At 43.9% G+C, this 9,721-nt stretch overlaps 1 long non-coding RNA gene across 1 annotated transcript; it reads right to left on the bottom strand.

Moving 5' to 3' along the window:
* Positions 1 to 204: 204 nt before the first annotated feature.
* On the bottom strand, positions 205 to 8,802 carry LOC308589872. Its single transcript, XR_014009522.1, has 3 exons — positions 8,546 to 8,802; positions 6,389 to 6,471; positions 205 to 1,833 (listed from the first exon to the last, which is right to left on the bottom strand). It is a non-coding gene; the product is annotated as an uncharacterized lncRNA (long non-coding RNA).
* Positions 8,803 to 9,721: the final 919 nt, after the last annotated feature.

Raw genomic sequence — 9,721 nt, 5'->3', positions numbered from 1 at the left:
CAACAATAGAAGGCTCAGGTGGAACCTGAGCTGGAGATCTTACCACCCCTCCAGAAAGACGTGAAGGTTGCGAAGTATGAGAGCCCCACAGGAAGAATTCAGGACTCAAGCCGGATTTTCAGTAAGGCTTTATTCAGTTACAGTCTTGCAGCATTGTAAAGCCGTCTTGTTACATTCAGCATACAGGTGAAATTACAGTACATTCTGGTGAGAAGCCATCATCTCTTCACACCCCTACCAACTAAAGTCAACCATGCCTCTTTAGACTAGCTGGCAATGGATCAATTAGGCAACACCCCATGTCTTGTGATGCTTAGTCATCCAATGCTGTTGAGTCAGCATTCCCAATGAGCACAGAGTGTTTAACTCCTTGATGCCCACAACACTCCAACAGTGAAATGCACCACAGCTTCACAGCCAGCGTCAATTTCTGCTCTTGCCGCTGCAAGGCTCAAGGTGCCAGACAATTTTATGGCACCCAGCTTACCTACAGTTGAGAGAAACTGTAGCAAACGTTTCAAAATGCCCGGACTAACACTCCTAATGAGATAGCACAATGTTTATTTTAATTGGCTTCTCAATCAATTAAAAAGAGAGAAGGGGGGGCAAACCCCAAGATGGTTAATGAGCTAAGAACATTTAATGAGTCAATGGCCATGAGCATTCTGAAGTCTGTTATAAACGCTCCCTCCCTTCTCAAAGTGTTCTTTAACTCCGAGCTTTTATGGTAATACGTTTAATGTAATCATGGCGGGTGGCATCAGGGCCAGGAGGCAATTTTAGCAGGGGTTGTTCGGAGATATAGTCAATGACCGACACTGCTTCCCTAAACCTTACAAATGTGGACCGATAAGGCAGACATTACAAAACAGGAGCCCACAATTACGTCTTGATCACAAATGCAGAGTTAAAAAGGAAATGGTGAAAACATTTTGGAAAGAAGCAAAGGTGGGAAATCATTTTCATGCAGAGGACCACATTTCTCCACGAATAGCCTTCTGGGTGCTGCGAAGGTGGGGCCACAACCAAAGATGGTGGGAGTAGGGTGGGTGAATCTCTCAATTTCAGTTTCTCTCCGTTTCTCATTTTTCCAGTTTTAAGTTTGGTTCTCCCCATTTCACCCGCCAGGAGCGATGCTCAATGCCTTCCACGCATCACATGGCAGGACTGAGTTTCCAACCAAGATGCGCTCTCCCCAGCCCCCATTCCCAGCTTGTTCACACTTCTGTCTCAGCGACATCTATGCTGGCTTAGTCATGTCCACAGAATGGCAGAATCTTCCATGGTTTGCTCTAGGGGAAGCTAGCTTCATGCAGACCAAATCTGTGTTGCAAAGACAGCTGCAAATGTAGCACAAAGACTGGCAATATTAACCCCACCATGTGGAAATCCCTTGCAGACGACCACAGTCCCTGGAGACAGACAGTCAGGTCATGTAGCCACAGCAGCAACCAGAGAAGGAATGAGCTCTGGAAGGAGTGCAGAAAGAAGAAATGTCATGGTGAATCTGAAGCAGCACAACCGGACACCTTCATCTTCCCCAGCTGCAACAAAACATGTCTCTCCCCTCTACAGCCACAGCAGGCACTGTAACCTTCCAACAGTTTGACTTTACCCCCGAAGGGACACTCCTCCATTGCCTCCCAAGGCAGATGGATGCTAGCAATCCCAACCAGCTGGGCACTGCAGGCCAGGGAAGAGATCATGGGAAGGGGAGACTTACATCCCTCCAGACAATCTCCCTACTCCCGCTTACTTCACCAGCTGATCAGGAAATGGCTCAACAACAAAAAAAAGGAGACTGCTTCTTCAGGAAGCTTTTTAATAACCTTCCTATAAGAATGAAAAGGAGGCATTAATGAAGGAAAATATGGTATCAGAGGAAAAGAAAACTAATCACTAGAATTAATTGGTACTTTTTACTAATATTCCCCCGAGAAACATTTAAAATGTTCCCCTCACCCAGCTTTCAACTTTAAATATATACCAGCTATATATTTAGCATTCTGGAGCCATCGGCATTTACAAATTTATTCATTGCTTGGAAAAATTTCAAGCTCCATTGAATGATTTACCAGAACTCTTCTGTATCAGAATTTTTTCAAAGAGAAAACAAATCTTGAGACTTTTAATTAAAAGGAGCTGAGATGAAATTAAAAGAGAAATCTCATTTGCTTTGCCTAGAACAACAAATGAAATGTGTAAAAGAGTCCTATTTCGCACGATCACAAAAGTCTACTTGCGTGGCAAAACAACAACAACAACAACAACAACAACAACAACAACAACAACAACAACACACCTTCAAAAATTCATCCCAGGCATTTCAGAAACAGCTGGGAAGTTTTTTTAGACACAGCATTAAATTTCAGTGAGACTGCTCTAATTAAACTGAGGGTTTTGGTTTAACATTTCTGTATCTTCAAGCAATCACATAATTAGAAAAACTTATTTAAAAAAACGGATATACCTTCAGGTAAAAGAAATATGAATTGCACTGTGTTTCCAAGGAATTCATTTCCCACTTGTCCTTTGTTTCATTTTGCCAACATTTCCCCCCCCCAAAAAATCTAAAAATGCAGCTATTTTAATGAAAATACAAATGTTGCACTGTTTGATTGTGAACCAGGGCACATTTCTGAGCACTTTGAAGAAACGACAAAGGTCCTGACTGAAACAAATGCATGAACAGTAGGTGTTGGGTGAAGGGAAGAGATGGGGAGGAGCAAAAGTGCAAAATTTAAATCCCTGCGATGGAGTGAGCTCCCGTTGCTCAGTCCCTGCTCCTGCCAACCTAGCAGTTTGAAAGCATGTCGATAAATAGGTACTGCTCCAGCAGGGAAGGTAAACGGCGTTTCTGTGTGCTCTCGCTTCCGTCACAGTCCTCCGTTGCACCAGAAGCGGTTTAGTCATGCTGGCCACATGACCCGGAAAGCTGTCTGTGGACAAACACCAGCTCCCTCGGCCTGAAAGCGAGATGAGTGCCGCAACCCCCTAGTCGCCTTTGACTGGACTTAACCGCCCAGGGGTCCTTTACCTTTACCCATCATAGCACTTTAAATGCGTTGTGTCAATGTGACCCGAGTTTCAGAGGGGGGTGAGTAAGCCAAAAGGAAGGATACAAGAGACTTTAAGAGAGACAGAAAAAATTGATATCATCTGGATATAATTAGGCAAAGAAGTCCAAGTATAAGAAGCAGCAAATTGTTTGCTTTCATACTCTCGGAGGCCTGATGTTTCCATTGCTCTATGCACTGCACTGCCAGAAAAAGCAAGTACAGTGGTACCTCTGGTTACGAACTTAATTCATTCCGGAGGTCCATTCTTAACCTGAAACCATTCTTAACCTGAGGTACCACTTTAGCTAATGGGGCCTCCCGCTGCTGGCGTGCAATTTCTGTTCTCATCCTGAGGTAAAGTTCTTAACCTGAGGTACTCCTGTCACGCTGATGTGACCCAGATCCAAGGACATGAGCGCACAACTAGCAGAGTCCAAACAGAGGCTTAGCCTTGAGGAGTAACATCTAAGCCTAATTTATTGCAAATTACATCAAACGTAACAGAACAAAGAAAAACGGCTTCTCTCTCTGTTTTTCTTCCTCGGAAACTGCAAAAGCAATAGCTATACAGAGTGGAAACAGCGTATCTCCCTTTCCGCTCACAAGACCCAATAATCAGTGCTGGAATGTAAACAGACATGTGACATGTAACAGTCCCACAAATCTGCAGCACGGGAGGAATGGAATTCTCCACACTTCTGGGTTAGTGGAGTCTGTAACCCGAAGTATTTGTAACCCCGAGGTGTTTGTAACCTGAGGTACCACTTTAACCCTGTCTCTCAAATACATCCAGCATACCACTATTATATGTATGTATTTACTCTGTTCCCCCAAATCAATATCTCATCCCCTTCATAATTCTCTGGATTTCCTTTTGTTTGGATGCATCGTTGCTGTATTCGGTGAAACTGTCAACAAAATTTCTTTCATTCTCCCTGATACATTGCTCTTGTGCACTAAAATTTCTCCCACCTGGCTCGCTGTGCAGGTATCATTTGCCCTGAATTCCTGTTTGATTGGCTTGAGCCAAAATTGCTATTTACATTAGAAGAAGACTTTGGGGAAAGGAAGTAGAAGAAGAAACATCCCAAACCTCCACATACCATAATAGGCTATTGCCTGAACAAGGAATCCCAGAGTCAGGAGAGCGAGCAGAGCAGCACTTTAAATTCTCAACTGTATTTCAGCAGTGAAATTGGATTGCGCAAACAGACGATACGACTACAAGCAGAACATTAGCTTGTGAACAAAATTTGGGTTTTGATTTAACAGTCAGATACTTGAAGGAGGGAAATTACTCCTCGTTAGTTCGAAGGATCCCCAAAGATTTTCATGTTACTGGGGAAAATATTTGATAAATACTTGGCTCCTGCAGCTAACGTTCCACTCCAAATTCTTATTTCCTAGGGGGATATGCCCTGTTGGTTTTGGTAGAACTCATTTTTAAGAAAGGGAATAGAACAGTCAGGAGGGAGGTCCTGGCGTTAGGATGTTTGTCTCCCCATTGCCACTAGGGACAGCCAGGGATGAGAAGGGATAGACTTAAAGGCACTTCAGAATAATATTAGGATGCAGGTTTATACCTGAATGCAGGTTTATACCTGAATGGGGATGCGGGTGGCGCTGTGGGTTAAACCACAGAGCCTAGGACTTGCAGATCAGAAGGTCGGCAGTTTGAATCCCCGCGATGGGGTGAACTCCCGTTGCTCGGTCCCTGCTTCTGCCAACCTAGCAGTTTGAAAGTGCAAATAGATAAATAGGCGGGAAGGTAAACGGTGTTTCTGTGCGCTGCTCTGGTTCGCCAGAAGCAGCTTAGTCATGCTGGCCACATGACCTGTAAGCTGTACGCCGGCTCCCTCGGCCAATAAAGCGAGATGAGGGCCGCAACCCAAGAGTCGGCGATGACTGGACCTAATGGTCAGGGGTCCCTTTACCTTTACCTTATACCTGAATGAGGCATTACAGAGGGCACAAATGAATTTGAGATGGAGAGCATTACAGAGGCAGGGAGCCATCAGAGAAAAAACCTGTTCTTGTGTTGCCACACTATGGACCTCCCATGGAAGGGGCACACAAAGAAGGGCCTCAGATGACAATAGCAAGGGTCTGAGATGGTTCAGATGAGGAGATGCACAGAGGTACAGGGGCCCCAAGCTACATAAGGCTTTATAGGTCAACACCAGCACGTTGAATTGGACCCGGAAACTAATTGGTAGCCACTGCAGCCAGGCCAGGACCAGTGGGATGTCCTCAGGTCTTCTTGCGCCGGTGAGCAACCTGGCCACCAAATTGTGCACCAGCTGCAGTTTCCAAACTATTTTCAAAGGCAGTCCTGTGTAAAATGCCTTGCAGTAATCCAACCTGGAGGTTACCAGAGCATAGACAACAGGAATTAGGCTATCCCTGTCCAGGAGAGGCGCCTATTCCCTATCTGTATCTTTCTTTGAGGTTGGGTGAGGATTGTGGCCAGAGAAGATGACACAGAGAAGCCCCAAAGCAGGAAATGAAGGCCATTGCCCTTTCCTGCCCTTGCTTCCAGCAACTGATATTCACTAGCCTCTTGCCCCTGAATAGGAAGGTTGCATATAGCCTATATATATATATATATATATATATATATATATATATATATATATACACACACACACACCACTATTATGGAAACATGTTTTCTTAATTGTTTTCATAAGTCTGGCAGCATAGAAAGATTCTCAGCAGGCATTCTAGGTTGAAACAGTGCCACTAAGATCCATCAGTGGAGATGATACAAAAGCATAAAATTGCAGAATTGTAGAGTTGGAAGGGGCACTGAGGATCAAGTCCAACTCCCTGCAGTGCAGGAATACACAGCTATCGAACCTGCAACCTTGGTGTTATCAGCACCACACTCTAACCAACTGAGCTATCCAAGCATTCCAGGTGCCACTTACAAGAGTAGATCTTTGCTGCTACGTTTGCCCCAGAATGCTTACAAGCCTTCCTCTGAAATTCAGTTTCAGCACATCTTGGGGTCTGCAGTGTACTTGAAGACCGGAATCTCAAGACACCACAGAGCTGTTGTCGTCTCCGTGACAACAGCCAGCTAATTACTAGAGGGTGGCATGGCTGTGGCCACACCATTAGCTGAGATCAGAGGAACCACTTCTGCAAACAAAACTGTTTGCGATAATGTTGGTCAAAAGGGATGGTGGCGTACCAAACAGACAGCCGCAAAGCCTGTAGGAGCTCTGGAGGTAAGGGGTCCCTGGGGGTCTTTTCTTTTTCCTGCCTTCATTTTACAGTGGGCTACATCTAATGAGTCCCATCTGTTCTGGTGCTACATACTGTACTTTGAACCGGTGGGGATAAGGACATCAGCAGGACCCTCAGAGATTTCAGAGTCAAAAGATTCTAATGAACAGATGAAAGTGATCTTGAAGAGATAAAAGACAACATGTCAAATGGTGATTAGTGGACTTGAACACTTTGATCACTCAGTTCCAACACGTTGTTGTAATTAGAGCTTTTTCCAGGGGTGGGGGATCCGAGAAGGAGCCTTGTAGATGGAATAGCTATTTAGTAGTAGCTCCTTAACTGGCAGAGCTGCAGGGGGGAAGGTAGCAGTAGATAAAACTAAGTGCCACCAACTGTGGCGGATAATTTTTTTACTTTTCATAGAGCAGTCATCTGCATCTCATTAGTGTCTATGGCTCCTACATCTCCATCATGCTTGTGGTTGGAATCAGGGCCTGCCCAATACAAAATGGCCGCCTGAGGCTAAATACAAGGTTGCACACCCTCCCTGTTCCATGAACAGAAGCCAACAGAACATGCAGTTAAATCTGGCTTCAAAACTGGTGGTGGTGTGGTGTCCTCCTGCCACACCTGAGATAGTAGACCAGATTAAGGGGCCCAGGAAAGGCTTTGAATAGGAGAATAGCACCACCGCCGTTATCTGCCGCCTGAGGTGTTTGTCTCAGTCTAATAGTAGGGCTAGCCCTGGATGGAATGCGAACTCTGCCTGGATAATGTAATGACCCAAGTCATTTAGGAGGAAACCATTTGCGGATATGGGGTATATCTCTGGCAACTATTCATGACAGATATTGGGAACATCCAGATCAAAAAGTTTCATCCACTAAATACAAGTGATAATGAATGGCCTACTAACTGGAATGTGTTAGTTCAGTATTTCAGTGTTCAGTGGTTCAGTGTGTAGGAGTTGTGAGTCGTGTCAGAGAGAGCTAGCAAAAGATCCGTGTTCTGTTCCTGTAAATAGTCCACTGTATATAATAGACACCTAACTACAAGTTCCTGGTTCCTGCTTCATCTATCCTGTCTGCAGCCAAGTCGCCAATTGCTTCTGTGGATTCTGCGTTTACTCTGCTAGGTCTGACTAAGGTCCTGCAACTAGTCAGAAAGTTGCAAAACACCAAATAGGTTTTACCCATCTGCCCAGCCATGGTTTGAAACAGGGTGCTGGACTAGAGCTGCCTTTGTTCTTCTTATCTCTGGTCTGGAGCTCCTCCTAACACTTTGGTTTGGTCAACACTGCCATGGAAAGGAGCCACAGTGTGTCTTGCCTAGGACTTCTCACGAGAAAGTATTTTACAGCAGTGGTTCCCATACTACCCAAGTAATGTGGGAAGCAAAATGGAATTCCACCCCAACCTCTAACAAAACCATTCTAAAACAGTGGGATTTTTTTTTTGGAAGGAGCAATGTAAATTACGTCAGCCACATTTCCTTAACACATGTATACTGCAGTATGTGAAAATAACAGGAGAAGCATTCCCTACACCATTGCAGTAATATACACTTTAGGGTTGAGTCAGTAATAAATCAATAAGTTAAGGCACAAAGGCTGCCTAGTGAAGATAATGTGCTGAATGGAGCATTTTAAGAAAAGAAAAGTCTTTCCCATTTTATATAGCCTACAAACTTGTCAGCATTTGGATGATTAGGACACTAAATATAGCACTGAGGATCTATATAGTGTTATGAACATCAGCTACTGTGTGTTGCCAAACTCATTCCATATTAGAGTGCTGATTTGAGTGGGACAAAACTGGGTTAAAGTCGAGTAACAAAGCAACCTTATATATGTCTAATCAGAAATATTCCCCACTGAGTACAACAGGACGTATTTCGGAGTAGCACTGTATCTCAGGTGACCTTCAGTTTAGCTTGTGATTGGTGTTTGTACATGATGGTGTCGAGTCATCATTTCACATTATTATTATTATTATTATTATTATTATTATTATTATTATTATTATTATTATTATTATTATTTCAAATAGTATACCACCCTTTATCCAAAGATCCCAGGGCAGAGTACAACATTAAAAATATAATTTAGAGAGCATAATTAATAATAAAAACATAACATACAGCAAAATAATACACAGCGTAATAAAATAATCATAATAACAGTTCTCCACTAAATTTAACAGGCCATAGATTACTTAACGGCTGAAGGCCTGAGTAAAGAGGAATGTTTTTACCTGGTGCCTAAAGATGTGTAATGATTGTGCTAGGCGAGCCTCTTTAGGGAGAGCATTTCAGAGATAGGGAGCCACCACAGAAAAGGCCTGTTCTTGTGTTGTCACCCTCCAACCTCACAGAGAGGGGAAACATAGAGAAGGGTCCTCCACTTCCAGATCACCATCTTCCCACACAGTCGAAAAGAGAAGATTCAGAGTGGGACATTGGGCTGATGACATGTTGGGGCAGCCCCATGGTTGTCATGGCAGCCATGAAGTCCTGGGATGCCCTAGAACCAATCACCTTGATATGGAAATTGAAGTCTCCCAGAACCAGCTTCTGAGAGCTCTCAACACCACAATCAATACCAGGTCTGCTAGCTCAGACAGGGAGACTGCTGGGTAGCGAGGCGGACAGTAAACCAGAATCCCTAATCTGTCCCGATTACCCAATGGCAGGAACAAACACTCTAGATCCCCATTCAGCTGGACAGAAAGGCTGGAGAGAGAAAGATAATCTCTACAGACCACAGCAACCTCCCCTGCCCAGCCCTCAAGTCTGCCCCGATGCTGGCCACCTTAAGACCCACACAGTTTCTTGCTTGAAAGTGCCATGCTAGATACAATCTGTGTCTATTACAATACACTGTCTATTTAATAATTTAGACAAGCTGGTGGATTTACCGTGTGAAGTGGCCAAAAACCTGAGCTAAATTTAACGCCATTTAAAGTCTGGCAAGCTCCCTCTGTGTAAATGTCAATGAGGGGTGATTTGACTGATAAGCTGGTGTGTTTCATCAGTGAAAGTTTTAATTGCAATTTTACAAGTTGCCTTCCAATTAATTTGTGGTGCTATCAGCTAAGGGTGTACAAAACTGTTCAGAGTCTCCCCGTTTCTCAATTTTTCCAATCCTCAGTTCTTCACATTTACACATACCGGTAGGTTTGCATGTGCTCATGCATAAGTTTATGCATTTTTGTACTTGGCTGAAGAAACACACTGCAGAAGTCAGGGAAGTGTATTCCTGACACCTCCTGGTTTTCAGGTGTAAAAATGGCATGGGGGGGATTTTGCAGAAGCGGCAAAATAAATTCAGGGAAAACCCAGATGTATGGCAATGCGATGGAAAAAGCAGTGAAAACAGCTCCAAAAGCTTAAAAATAAATATTTTTGGAGGAGGTTTTCTCCAAAAAAAA

This window comes from Podarcis bocagei (assembly GCF_964188305.1).
Source record: "Podarcis bocagei genome assembly, chromosome: 6".
Taxonomy (NCBI): domain Eukaryota; kingdom Metazoa; phylum Chordata; class Lepidosauria; order Squamata; family Lacertidae; genus Podarcis; species Podarcis bocagei.
The sequence above is the reverse complement of the archived record's forward strand: the minus strand, read 5'-3'. Positions and strand labels throughout refer to the sequence as shown.